The sequence below is a fragment of the Leptinotarsa decemlineata genome, unplaced genomic scaffold (genome assembly GCF_025532065.1).
Source record: "Leptinotarsa decemlineata unplaced genomic scaffold, Ldec_3_MD MMD2_P_RNA_scaffold_2, whole genome shotgun sequence".
Classification (NCBI taxonomy): Eukaryota; Metazoa; Arthropoda; class Insecta; order Coleoptera; family Chrysomelidae; genus Leptinotarsa; species Leptinotarsa decemlineata.
Window position 1 is genome coordinate 3049405 of NW_027412529.1, and position 14736 is coordinate 3064140.

General features: G+C 36.2%; 1 protein-coding gene across 2 annotated transcripts in view; it reads left to right on the forward strand.

Annotated features, from left to right (window-relative positions):
• Positions 1–1548: 1548 nt before the first annotated feature.
• Positions 1549–14736, forward strand: part of LOC111511298 (cGMP-dependent protein kinase, isozyme 1) — a 75323-nt gene continuing 62135 nt past the window's right edge. The window contains exon 1 of one of the 2 annotated variants that reach the window (XM_074181492.1): positions 1549–1735. The gene's annotated coding sequence lies outside the window, so the exon portion shown is untranslated. The remainder of the gene's footprint in view (positions 1736–14736) is intronic. The other variant, XM_074181505.1, reaches the window with a different exon arrangement.

The window sequence follows — 14736 nt, forward strand, 5'->3', positions numbered from 1 at the left end:
ATAGACTTGTGCACATTGCCAATTGCACGAATGAATTGAATGCCGAGTGCCACAGACTGTTGGTTGACACTGGAAGTCACAGCATTCTGGAAATGACCTCTGACTTCATGCCTTCAACTGTCAACTACGAACTGCCTTATAAAGTACTGTTCCCGAGTAGAGGACTAGATCCTCTGGGAGAAGGAAATATTAAGAATAGATAGCTGTTGATTCACAGATGGATCAAAATGGATCGGTTCTGGTACTGGTTAGTCACAGACCCTGGATAGAGATATCAACCTGATTAGAAACCTATGCGACTATAGTTCAAGCGGAAATTTACGCTATTGAATTGATCCCACCTCATATCAACGACTTATTGGAGAAAACAAAGAATCCAATATATATTGGTTTACTGACGACGGCACACTTGTCTCGTTATTCCATTTGCATTCCAGGACATCAGCTACGGATGCACATCTTAACCGGCAGCAGGAGGTTGCATATCTCAATGGGGATTTCTAGCTGAGGTGAAACCAACCAACATGCGGTCAGTTAACTGTTTCTTCATATCTTGATACTGTTTCATTTGGTACGGAGTTTTGTCAAAGGTAATGAATATGTTTTTGAATTTATCTATGGATTTTATATTTTTGTTATTGTATATTATATCATTCGCCTTCTCAGCCGAATTAAATGCGATTTTTAGAGGCCTAGGTTCAGTTTAATTTCCATTTATTCTCTCAATAACAATAAATCCAGTTCGCATTAATGACGATGTATCTCTGTAGTTGTTCGTAAAATGTTTTTTTGCTGCGAACTGGTTTATTTTGGGCAAAAACCCAACAGACATTTTTTGTTTACAATGAAACAGGCTATCGGAAATAAATTTTTAAATGGTAAACAAATGATAAGACAAAAAGTTACATTGGAAATAAATTTTAGGGGTTGTGTTTTCCACCCCTTACAACCATGGGGTAAACCAAATAAATTACTGGCTAAGTGTCTTTTTGGTAGTACAAAACGTCAGGTCAATTTCAATATTGTAACTTCTTCAGTGCTTGTGAAAAAATTGTCATACAAATTTTATGTACTCAATTTAAGGGGCTGTATCTTAACAACGGATGCTCCAATGAAGTTTCTTTATATGAAAGATTCTATCTTTTCTTGGATGAGGATTACCTCCTTAAATGTTTTACGCTTATTCAGTTACACCCTGTATTAATGATACTGACTTCAATTTGTGTAAAATGTTTTTAATATTAATTTATCTTATACATATTTTTTCGAACTAATACTGTACTATACTGACATGTTCTATATTACGCTAGACATAATCTAAATAACTAACAAATTATTATTATTATTATTTTTATTATTATTAATAACGACAGGTTTATCAGAGATTCTCAGACAAGTTAATCTGCCCTTTCGATAGTAATAGACGAAGTCAAGAAGATAAGTAAACATTTTTACGTATCTGAGTATTTTGAACCGTTGATAAGATTACAATGATTATAGTGGGACATATAATGGGTATACCAAGGCCAGCGGGAAACGCTGATTCAGATGGAATCGAGTTAGTCAAATTAACACCATACTAAATGGCTGGTGGCGAACGGAGCTAGTGCTGATTTTTTAGTACGAACGCGTCTTTCAATGTGCCTCAATTGAACTGGATTAGGTATTGCTCGCAAGTGTGAGTTGGTTTATTTTTGACAGATTTGTGGTTCCCATGTTCGAGTGGTATGCGAAGGTAACGTTCTTTGGAATTTATAATCAAGAGATAAGAGATTATAATAATAATAATACATTCTTTTTCTCAAAAACGTCAATTAAGTATAGGAATAGTCAACTATAAATATTACCAACGAGCAAATAATTCATTATTATTGATTGAGTAAGACTTCAGAAACGTTTTTAAAATCCAAATCAACTCACTTATTTTGGAAGCTCATTAAAAATTCTCATTTGAATTGTATATCCGAGGTTTTGCATCTGATGCTTATGAAATCCAATAGTGTTGAAGTGAAGAATACCTATCAAAACTACAGCAGGATTAGGTTCAGGGTCACTAGAGGTTGCCCTCGATATTTTCCCTTCTGTGATCGCTCCTGATAGACAGCCTGCTTGATCACCTCAACAGAAGAAAAATAGATCTACAAGCTTGTGCAGATGAACTTGTCATATTGGCAAGGTCTGCGTGGGAAAAGGTAGCTTGTGATATCCTCCAGAGCACGATGGACGTTGTTCACAGTTGGTGCCTGAGGAAGCACATGTCAATCCCAACAAAACTGTGATAATCCCCTTCACCAGGAGGAGAAAATTGGACGATCCAACGCCACTTTCCCTCAATGGTGTGGTCATTCCATTTGGAACAGATGTGAAAAGGCTTGGCATTGTCGTTGGTAAAAAACTCACTAAAGATGCTCACTTGTAAGAAGTTATACACAAAGCCAGACTGTCCCTATGGACATATCGAAGGATTCGTGGTAAAACTTGGGGTTTAGGTCCCAAAGAAATCCATTGGATTATTGTGATGATTTTTAGACCAATGACCACTTATGGTGCAATCGCCTGGTGTCGAAGGCTTTACAGAAAATGGCCCAAGCGAAGCTCTTTGGCTTACAGAGACAGACACTCCTGGACATCAGTGATGTCATCAGTACCACACCATCAGCGGACATGGAGATCCTTCTAGATGGACTGCATATAGACTTGTGCACATTGCCATCTGCACAAATCAATTTAATGCAGAGTGCAACAGACTGTTGATTGACACTGCATTCTGCATCTATTGAAAACTCTTTCCATACCAAAATAATTGTCTTTTAACGTGCGTTCCGCTAACCAAGTTAGCATCATCAGAAAATTACTAAATTAACCCTATGACTATAGGGATATATATGAATCTGGCCAAACAATCCTATTTGATAATGAGGGTACCAAACGAAGTTGATCTGATGAATTTTTGATAATCACATCTATCAAACCGAACTCAGTACGTTAAAATAGAAAACAAAAATCGAATAGCATAGTGGTTCACCAAGGGGTTCCACAAGGTAGTGTATTGGGATCACTTTTATATACATTGTATACCTCCAATTTTCATAATTATCTAACATATTGCAATTACCACATGTTTGCTAATGACACGCAAATTTATTGTGCATTTGAAATGAAAAATATGAGGGAAGCTACTATAAAAATCAATCGTGATTTAGAAATCCTCCTTGATCTTTCTCATGATCATCTTTTATCTATAAATTCTAATAAATCGTCTGCTGTATTATTTGGTAGCAATACTCAGAAATATGAAGCTTTGAGTGAAATGCAGATAATCTTAGGGACTGATATGTTGACTTTCAGAGACAGCTGCAAGGTTTACTCACAGATTTTAAATTACGTTTCAAAGCACATGTTACGGAAAAACTTCGAAAGGCCTTCGAAAGGCCTTCAACGTCGTTGAAGTTGGTATATCAGCAGAGATTGTATTTGAGTTTGGAATTGAAGAAAATGTTGAGCGATACTATGATATTTTCCCATTACAATCACTGTGACATTGTGTAACGTTCATGTATAGATTGTAGTGACATACGTTGAATCCAAAAAGTTCAAAATTGTTGTCCTCGAATGATGTATTACATTAGGAGGAGAGACAGAATTTCCCATAAGCTGAAGGACGTGGGATAGTTGAGTATGTATAACAGACGCAAATTTCACGCTCTTACTTTTTACTATAAAATACTAAAATTAAAAAATCCTTGATATTTATATAGAAAAGTTATATACCGGGTGTCCCACATTTTATGTGACAGGCAATATCTGGTTTGTTGAAGGAGATACACAAAAATGTTTCATACAAAAGTTTTAGGAGTTCATGAGAGCTATATTTTGATATAATTTGTTATTAATTAAAGATTTGTTTGTTATTCAATTTTTTCACCTGTTCATTCATTAATAAAGTACCTAAATAACTGTTGACACTGAAAGTCACAGCATTCTGGAAATGACCTCTGAATTTATGCCTCCAACTTTCAACTACGAACTGCCTTATAAAGTGCTGTTCCCGAGTAGAGAAAACTGAATCCTCCGGGTAAAGGAAATATTAAGAGTAGATAATTGTTGCTTCACAGATGGATCAAAAACACCTTCCGGTTCTGGTGCAGGTGTTTTCTGTCGCAGACCCAGGACAGAGACATTAAACTGTCTAGGAACCTATGCGACTGTATTTCAAGCGGAAATTTACGCTATTGAATTATGTGCGGAGAGATTGAAATAATACAACCTCGTACACAAGTCAATAAAAATATTCTCGGACAGCCAAAGGCGTTGAATGCTCTTGGCTCCTACCGAGCAACGTCTAAATTGGTAGCAGATTGCCAAAAACAACTCTCCCCGATAGGAACACTCAACAGATGATCTTTGGTCTGGATTCCTGGTCATTCTGGCCTGGAAGGCGATGATTCTGCTGGTTCCCTTGCAGAGGTGGGTACTGCAAGCACCTTCATCGGATCATAACCTGTCATTGGCATCGCTTTAGGCTTTGCTAAACAAAGATTGAACACCTGGTTGGCAAAATCTTCCAGAATTGGCCAACTCCAAGGCGTTTATTCACACTTCGAAGCTTCATACTAAACAGTGGTTGGACTACAGTAGGGATGAACCACAATGTCTAACAGGCCTCCTTATAGGTCACTGTCGTCTGAATCATCATATGCAGAGACTCGGACTGTCGGAAGACAGTGTGTGTCGCCTCTATGTGGAAAATGATGAAACAGCAAAGCACATACTTTGTGCCTGCCCCGCTGGGGATTGAATCAGGTTTTAGAGTTCGGCAGAGCTGTACTCTTACCATCTGACCTGAAAGACCACTCACCATACAAACTCATCGGCTTCGTTAAGAAGCTGAGTTTATTTGCTCGAATGTGAATAGGTGTGCGCCACAATAAACCCTTGTGGGTTGCGGTGGAGGGTCGAATAGACCCACTCACTTTGGACCTAACTTAACCTAACAGTAGGACATCAACCTACAGGTGTACAACCTTGATTCAAATAATCCTCAAGTTTATTTGAACCTACTAATAATAATAATAATAATACGTCTTTATTCACCATAAAAATACAAATGGAATAGACAAAAATAAAATAAAACAGAATACAGGAACAATAACAAAAACAAAGAAAAAAAAACTTCCAGTATATGGTGAATAGGCGGAGTACCAGCCAAGGCTGTTTTTCAACTCAACCTGGGAGAAACTATAGATAAATAATATGAACCCAAGTCGAGTTAACAATATAAAAAAATTTTAGTTATTGCTTTACTTTAGAAAATTCATTTTAGAAATGCCAAGGTCGGGAACGGGCAAGAGGCTAATGAGATAAATAAGTCTTCAGTCTTTTTTTATTAAAGTTTACGATGGTGTATGATCGAAATTCGCAGGGTAGTTGATTATAATATTTGGGTGCATTATACGAGAAGCAGCGGGTGAAGATGGAAGATTTGTGTTTGGGGATGACTAGAACTGAACTGTTCCTTGTAGTAAAGCTATTAATCGTAGAGAATGTTTTAAGCTTCTTCAGTAAGTAATCAGGTTGTCGAGTTATCAAAACTTTATGTGTGTTGGTAAGAAGGTGTAGAGTTCTAAGTTTCCCAACATTTAACCATCCTGATTCTTGCATTGCTGGGGATATATGGTCATATTTCCGAATACCAAACGAGAAACGTAGACAGCTATTCTGAATACGCTGTAGTCGGAGAGCATCCGATTGTTTCAAAGCAGGTCCATAAATACTGTCGCAATAGAAAATTTTTGACATAATCAGAGACTCGCATAGTCTGAGTTTTAAGTTTGTGTTGAGCAAATCACGATTAGGAAAAAGTTGTCTGAGAACGTTATAAGAAGATTGGTTCAGATAGCTGACATGTTTAGTAAAGCGGAGATCCAGATCAAACCACAATCCTAAATTTTTTATCTCGTCCACGGAGGGAAGTACCTATATCGTTTTCGATGCGAACTTGAAAGGTAGAGTTGGTGAGCTCTCTGTTCTTCTTAGTTCCGAACATCATTATTGCGGATTTGTCTGAATTGAGCTTGAGCTTATGGGCAGTAGAAATGTCAAAGATGGCTTGGAGATCGTTATTAATATGCGACAGAGCAGATATAGACTCGCCTGGCGAAAAAGAGAAATATAACTGCGTGTCGTCTGCATAGTGATGTATATTGCATTTTTTCACGGACGGATAAAAAGCAAGGGCCCAAGGATAGATCCTTGTGGCACTCCCTTCAATGTTTCAACGAATCTGACAGTGAAGGAAATGCTATTAACAGAACCAAAATCGATCCTGGAACAGACCCAAGGAGGACGCCTTCATTTATGAATGCGAAAGTCACTCACCTAACAGGCATTCATCAATGTTTCTTCGTACTGATAAGTCCTTGGAAGGTGGTCCTTAGCTTTTAGATGAGCACTAGGAGGGGATTTGCAGATATTCCAACTGGGGAGCGTTCACATATTAAAATTATTTCAACTGGGGCACCAGTTGCGGAGAAAAAGGTGCGTTCAGAAATTATTTACCTTTTCATCACTGTACCGCTATATTTTCGAGGGCTGAAATTCCGTATGTAGGTGTGGTAAAAAATATGTTGGTCAAACCAAACGGACTATATTATCTCGCTACAAGAAACATGTTTCGCATGTTCGTTTTCATAGACCGAAGAAATCTAGTCTCGCTCAACATGCCATAGAGAACGACCATAGAATAAGTGAGAATTATTCGATATTGTTTGGTTCTGGTCCGATGAAGCTACTTGCAGCACCTTCCTTTGCAAGGGAAGCAACAGCATCATTGCCTCCCAGGCCAGTAAAGCCAGAAATCCAGACTAGAGACAATTTGTTAAGTCTTCCTATCGAGGAGAGTCGTTTTTAGCAATTTGCTATCAACTAACACGTTGCTCGGTAGGAGCCAAGACCTTCCAACGCCGCTTGAAATACAATCGCATAGTTCCCTAGGCAGGTTGATATATTTGTCCTGGGTCTGCAACTGAAAACACCTGCACCAGAGCCCGAAGTTTTGATCCATCATGAACCAACAACTACCTGCTCTTGATATTTCCTTCTCTCGGGGGCTCCAATCCTCTCTACTCGGAAAAAGTAATGTATAAGACAGTTCATAGTTGACAGTTGGAGGCATAATATCAGAGGTCATTTCCAAAATGCTGTGACTTCCAGTGTCAGCCAGAGTAATCTCTAGAGTAATCTGCATTAGATTGCTTTGCGAAATATTTTTATTCCAATTGGTTTATAGGTTCGCCACCTTTATTTATGTGACTGTAAATGATAAGAAACTTCATAATAAAAAATACACGGCCGACTATATTTACGTCGACAGATACGACTTCCTTGAAGTCGATTAGAACTGTTTCTATTATTTTTGTACTCTACCAAGTCACTTCTAAAACTGAGTATGATTGAAAAAAAAATAGCGTTTTGTGTGTACGAGCTATACAAAACACAATTTCTCCGAATGTTCCATATTTCATTCTCAAATTCGAAAAATGCGAATTTTTCAAAAAATCAGGATAAACTTTCCTTTTATTAGCCTTTCAGTATCGTCAGCTTGGAAAGTAAATTTGAAACCAAGATGATAACTGTTTGAGTTGGATGATAAAAGTGAACTTCTTTATAGGAATGTCAGTCACAATAGTAATTTACGTAGCAAGTCCGGAAAAAACTTATTTTTTTTGAGATTTGACAAAATTTTAGGACGAGCCATTGGCGGCGAGTCCAAAAAACTGTTTTCGGAAGTTCACACTATTTTTGCGGCAACCGTGTAGAACATCAAATCAATGAGATACATTTATTCATTATATTTCTCTGTAGAATAAAATTTCAAACATTTTATTTTTGTTTGTGATAAATATAGAAATTCAGACAGAAGATAGGTTCAGTATATACGAAGTCAATTCAAATGACATAAAAAGTAAATAGTTACCGAACGTTAGCAGTTTTTTTGTGTGGCATGTATGGGATTACGAGGTCTTATCATTATTTTTATGTGGGAAGTTTTATATAATGGGTACCGCGTTTTTACCTGCGTAGAATTTGATTTGTCACATTAAGTTTCATGACAGACCATTTTAAACAAATACCTACAATATTTTTTCATCAACTCAAAACTTCAGGTTTCCAACTTCAAAACTGAGGAAATTCAATACAATTTTTGAACCCCTAATTTCCCCCCTTGCGGGTGGAAATTCCTGATTTCCTTTCTCAATGCTCATTTATGCTGTACAAGGAACCTACCTGCATATTTTAAGATTCTACTTTCAGTAGCATCAGCTGTACGTCAATATAAGAACGGGCAACGGCTAGTTATTTATATTTTTACTTTCAAAATACAGTAACTGAAAAAATAATCCAACTGCACTGAGTGATGAATAGCTTCGAGAATCGAATTATGTTACCTATAAAGAAATTCGCAAAACAAACACAACTATCAACGACGTCTGCCCTCACGCATCTGTCCGCGTTCTCGGCGATGGCGCTTCATTGCTTAGACCGCCCCTCTACCCCCGCACATCACCCCTGTCGTCTTACAGTAGACGCGACGCGACTATGTTCCCTAAAATGGAACTTTTTGACATACATGCTCCACAAGAAAGATAATTTGACAGTTCTAGAACAAATCATAAACGTTGTTGTACCCGCACTTTTGATTTTTCCGGCAATAATTGTGCTATAGCAGCAGCTGCTGCATTGGAAATTTCGTGAGGCACATTTTGAAACTCACTATCGCTGCTGCTTTTCACATAGTTTATTGCGATAATTGCGAACCAAAACCATGCAAAGATGCAAAAATCAAAGTGTCAACAAATAGCTGTCAGTCATTATTTCGCTGCTATGGTAATCTGTTTAAAATAAATCTGTTTAAAATCTGTTATTCCATTAACCAGCTGTCGCACTCCTACGAAAGACAACCCTCAGAAGTCGAACAATGTGCGAGCTAAGGACTAACGAGGTATTACCTTTAAACGTGTGATTCCTAACACGGGTTGGACGATAGCGAATGAAATTTTTCCTTTATTTTCAGTATTTTACTATTAATGTAAGTTACAAAAAGGATTTGAAGCTCTATGACTCCATGACTCGATAATATGCGAGCGCTTTCGACAGCTGGTCATGCTGTCATTCTCTAGGCACTATTCTATCTGACTATCTGTCTATCTATCTGACAGATAGAATAGTGCCTAGAGGATGACAGCACGACCAGCTGTCGAAAGCCGTCACTTGATGATAATAAGTAATTCTATACACACTGTTAAGTTGAACTAAAGACGCGTGACGACTGAGGAAGGTACTGTGTAGCGAAACACGTCTTTCATGAAGGTAATACTTTGAAAAGTGTTATTATTATGGAACAAGTTCAATAGTCATCAAAATTCAATTGTGTATATGTATTCAGATGAAAAATAGGTATTAGGTGCACAATAAGTACAAAAATAGATTTTTTGAAAAATTGCAATGAAAAATTTCACTTAACAAAACGCGCTCTTTATCAGTAAGTTGTATTTTATAATTTTGCATGTGAAAAATTAACTTAGAATTCTACAGAACTGGAATATGGATTCATAGAGAAACTCTCATTTCCTTCAAGAAAAGAGACTTTTGTTCAATAATAGATTTTTGTGACCTCATCTACCCATTCAAAAATAGTTTTCGGGAGTGTTATGCCCGATAATAAAAACAAATATTCATTTTAATGCACACTTATTTCTATTGAACTTTGTAGTATCATCCGAACAACGATTTATACCGGAGGGACAATTATATAAAAAATATTCAAACCTAAATACGAGATCTGTTAAGAAAGTAAGGTGAATTTTGATTTTTCTCAAAAAATATTTATTCATTCATCAATTTCTATTTTGTCAGACACTTAGAACAATTGACAATGAATTTCAGGCATCCCATATAAAACAATTGCAATAAACAGGAAACAGTCGCAGGGGGTCAAATCTGGTGAATGAGGTGGGTGATGCATGATTACGGTAACTTTTTTGTCAAAAAAGGTAGAGCAAGCAATGAATGAACAGGTCATTATAGTGATGAAAATGCCACAATACCGGACGTTTTCTTCGTATTGCCACTCGCAATCGTCGTATAACTTCAATATAATACTCCTTATTGGAAGATCAGTGAGCAAAACTTTGATATTTAATCGAACTCGACGTGCTTTTTGGGTCTTAGCTCTCCTGGTATCTTCCTTTGGGACGATTGGACATTGGTATATACCCATGATTCGTCACCTTTCAAGCAAATCTCCATCGCCATTGATGTCAGTCAACAATTGTTGAGCTAAGTTCATGGGATGGTTTTTTTGGTCGAAATTCAGCAATTTTAAAACGAACTTCGCTGCTATCATTTCATGCCTGAAATTTTCGTCAACATCCATCGGATGTTGATGTGCTAGGGCGTTCAGGGCAAGCGTCGTCATTCATATCTTCTCGACCTTCTGTGAAAAGGATGTGCCACTTGTAAACATTCTTCTGGCCTAGAGTACAATCACCGTATGCCCCTGTCAACAGTTTCAAGTGTTTTTGAGCACTCAACTCCTTTTCAACACAAAAGTTTATGCAAATTCCTTGACTCATTTATTTCGATAGCAGAAAATCGCCAAACACGCAAAACACTTCTAAATTCCATGCCTCTCACCAACAAACTAAACATGATAAACAGCGGAAACTGTGAACATAAGTTTGAAACGAGTATACCAACATGAAAAATAAAAAAATCGCAAATCGAACTTACCTAGCCCGCGAAATTTAAACATTAACCTTATTTTTTGAACATACCTCGTACACACATGTTGTCTGCTGATTCTAAAAAAAGCAGGAAATAAATCTTGTAGTATCATATGAGGATATTCCGACTGTCATTCAAAAGTGGTAAAAAAGAAAAACAACAATTACTCGAAAACCCATACAAACCTTGAATTTATTCAATATTCATGCTGACTGATGATAAAGAAAATGAAATTATTATGCTGCGGTTAATTTGGTGATTTCCCACATTTCCACAAGGAAAAACTTATTCATGACGCATCTTCAACGGTAATTGATCGGTAATGTATGCAAGGCGTATCTGTCTGGAAAAAAAAACCGTGATATTTCAAAAAACCGGCAGGATTGTTTGTTAGTGCGACGAGTTTTGAACCACAAATCATTGTGAAACCTTCGATCCCCTAAATTGGAGTCCGCTCCTCCATTCCCATTTTGTTTCAAACGGAAATAGAGGTACCTTATACAGTGTCACCATTAAAGTGCGCACCATATGGGAGACTTTTTTTTCGAAAAGTTCCAATGAAGTTCAACTTCGGCAGTGTTTGTCAAATTCAACTTTTTTTTTAAATAAAATGAAAAAGTGCATTTCTAGATCGAATTTAACAAAAAGTTACTTTAAAAAGTTGTGTCTACGGAAATTTTATATCCATAAGCCAAATTTTATGCAACTAGGATAAAGTTAACGATATCCCTTTATTTTAGAAAACAAGTTCGGTTAATTGTCATCAATTCATGTATACATAACAAACTCATCATGGAGTTTAACTTTTTTGATAAATTTTTACTCATACGGACATTTTTAGAGAGAAATTAAAGATGTGCTATAAAAATTTTAACATGACTGGTGCAAAGTTTCATTCACTTGGCTATTTTCTTAAACAATCGTCAGTACCTTCAATTTTGAAAGAGCAGACACAACTCAAAAACTGCAATAAGTATTAATAAAATTACAAGAGTTGAAATTACATTAAATTTTTAAAATTCAGTATTTACAGATTAATTATAAACACTGACTAGGGCGGTAAGGATGCTCAATCACGTTGAATAAAATTTTTAAGTAGGTCTTGACATACAAAATGCATGCTATGATAGTGTCAAGTTGTTGATTTACTTGTCAAATTTTTAACAGTTATTGTTGCAATAATGTTGTCTCTTCAGGAAAGAATAGAAATAGTTTTAATAGGTGGTGAGAATACACCATACCGGCAAGTAGCTAACATTTTTAATGAACGGTATCCAGGATAATGTCGAAATTCAGAGAAACAGGATCCATAGCAAATCAATTTAAGAAAAAGCACACTCCAAGTAAATATGATGAGGAGGCCCAACTTAACATTTGTTTAAAAGTTATTGAACACGGGCAAACGAGCATAACCTATATTATAAAAAATATCGATTACAAGAAAGAAAGTGTTAGAAAAATTTTATTAAAGAATAAATTTTGGCCTTACAAGCCAAAATTTATTAGCACATTAAAAGAACGAGATTTTGATATCCGTTTGGGGTTTTCATTCTGGTTTCAAGAAGAGAGAAAAGAATGTAAGGTTTCCGTATAAAATTTTATGGACAGATGAGGCACATTCTCTTCAAATGGTTCTCAAAATTGCCGATGGTGAGCCCAAGAAAATCCCAATTTCACAGTTGAATGTGGTGATCAGTATTCCTTTAAAACTAATGTATGGTGTGGGATACTTAACGACCAAATAATTGGGCCATTTTTCTCTAGGGAAAATTTATCATTCGTCGGTTATCTCAACCTTTTCAATAATGAGATTAGTGACGTTTTAGATAATATGCCATTAAATATATTAAATACGACCTATGGTATCAGCTTGATGGCGCACCAATACATCACACGGTTGCTGTAAAACAGTCCCTCCAACAAATGTTCAGAGGCAAAGTTATTGGACATAACTGGGAACATTATTGGCCACCTAGATCACCCGACTTGACGCCTTTAGACTTTTTCTTGTGGGGTTACCTGAAACAAAAAGTGTACCGAAGTAGACCATTTACTGACATACAACATATGGAAAATACCATTCGCGAGTGCTATGCAAATATAAATCCCCGATTTATTAAAAATGCAGTTACAGATGTCAGTAGAAGGACCATAATTTGTATTGAACGTGGAGGACGACATACTGAAATGTAGGCTATAAATGTTTGACAACCTCATATACCTAGATCAATAAGTAATTTTTTGTACCCATTTGTATATTCTATAATATTATTGTTGTTTAAAATTTATAATAATAATAGTTCTATCGAAATTATTTTCCTTTTCCCAGAAACTTTCAATAACTTGACTTTCACTTAGCCTACGAACATTTTGTCGTGTTGCAGTAAGTCAGAATACGCTGTCAGAAAGAAACTCCTTGAAATGTCGATGCTGAAGAGCAGAATGAGATCTCATAAAATTAATCAACTTGACCAAGCTGTCCATCACTTCTTTCAGTGTAGCACTATGTTTTCCAGAAAGGGCTGCCTGCTAAATTATGCACTGATACGATATTAGACCTGAGTTTTTAGCCCTGATTCTCTTTACTATACCTTTTTCTTTGCCAATCTTTGCTGGGGCCCCACCAGTTGAAAGCGACACCAGTAATAAATTCATCAATGACCTTGAATACATTTTCTCCTCGTGTGTTACCTTTCACCGGCAATATTGCTAGCAACTCTTCCCTAAAAATCTGACACTAAATATCGGAATTGCAGTCCTCAAGTTTTTTTCCACATAATTTCAAAGAATTCGGAACACATCCTTCACTTCCTCAGCAATGCACAATGATTAGGTGCGATCCTTTGTTTGCAGGCATGTTAGGCGTATACATTTCGAACCGTCAGTCCAACCTTTCGTAACTGTGTCGTGAGTGGCATATCAAGTTTCGTCCAAATAGAAAATTTGCCGTTGTTCTTGTCCATATTTAGTTATTTGTTTTAAGTATTTTTTTTCGCAATTTCGTTATTCTTCTACTTTCCATAACTGCTTGACGTTTGTTTATCATTTTAAATCTAAATCCTAGTTTCTTTATCCAATTCTGAAGAGTTTTATCGCAGCAGCTCACGTTATGGCCAGAAGTATTCGATTTCTTCCTTATGATTTCAGTTGTAGGAATCTCATTGCTTTTGTAACAGTCATTTATTTTTTTTTTTCATGATTTTATTAGATGATCATCTGAAGGTTTTGGTAACCCCATATCACATTGCGTCACATATATATATATATATATATATATATATATATATATATATATATATATATATATATATATATATATATATATATATATATATATATATATATATGAAATCTGAAGTTTTCACGGATAGGAATATGCTGAACTGGTTTTTCCGGGTATTTTATCCGTGTATGTGATATTATCTCTAATTTCACCGACGTTTCGACAAAATCTCATTTGTCATTATCAAGGTGTGCTGTTACGTGTTCAGAAATTTGTTGACCTTGCTCAACTCACTTCTTACTATAATGGTAAAATGGTATTCGTTATGTGTTCAGAAATAGAATGGTCCATAAACCCTCTACTACCTACTATTTAAACGTTGTTGAGTTTTACCTGCGTTCTTCTTCTTCTTAGTTGACCTCATCTCCCCGTTAAGGTATTGAATATGAAATCTGAAGTTTTCACGGATAGGAATATGCTGAACTGGTTTTTCCGGGTATTTTATCCGTGTATGTGATATTATCTCTAATTTCACCGACGTTTCGACAAAATCTCATTTGTCATTATCAAGGTGTGCTGTTACGTGTTCAGAAATTTGTTGACCTGTATATATATATATATATATATATACAGGGTCCTGCAACAGTGGCGCGGTGTTCCATATCTCTATATAGGAAGCAGATAGGAATCTAATTTTCTATAATATTACCTTATTGCTCGAGCTCGAC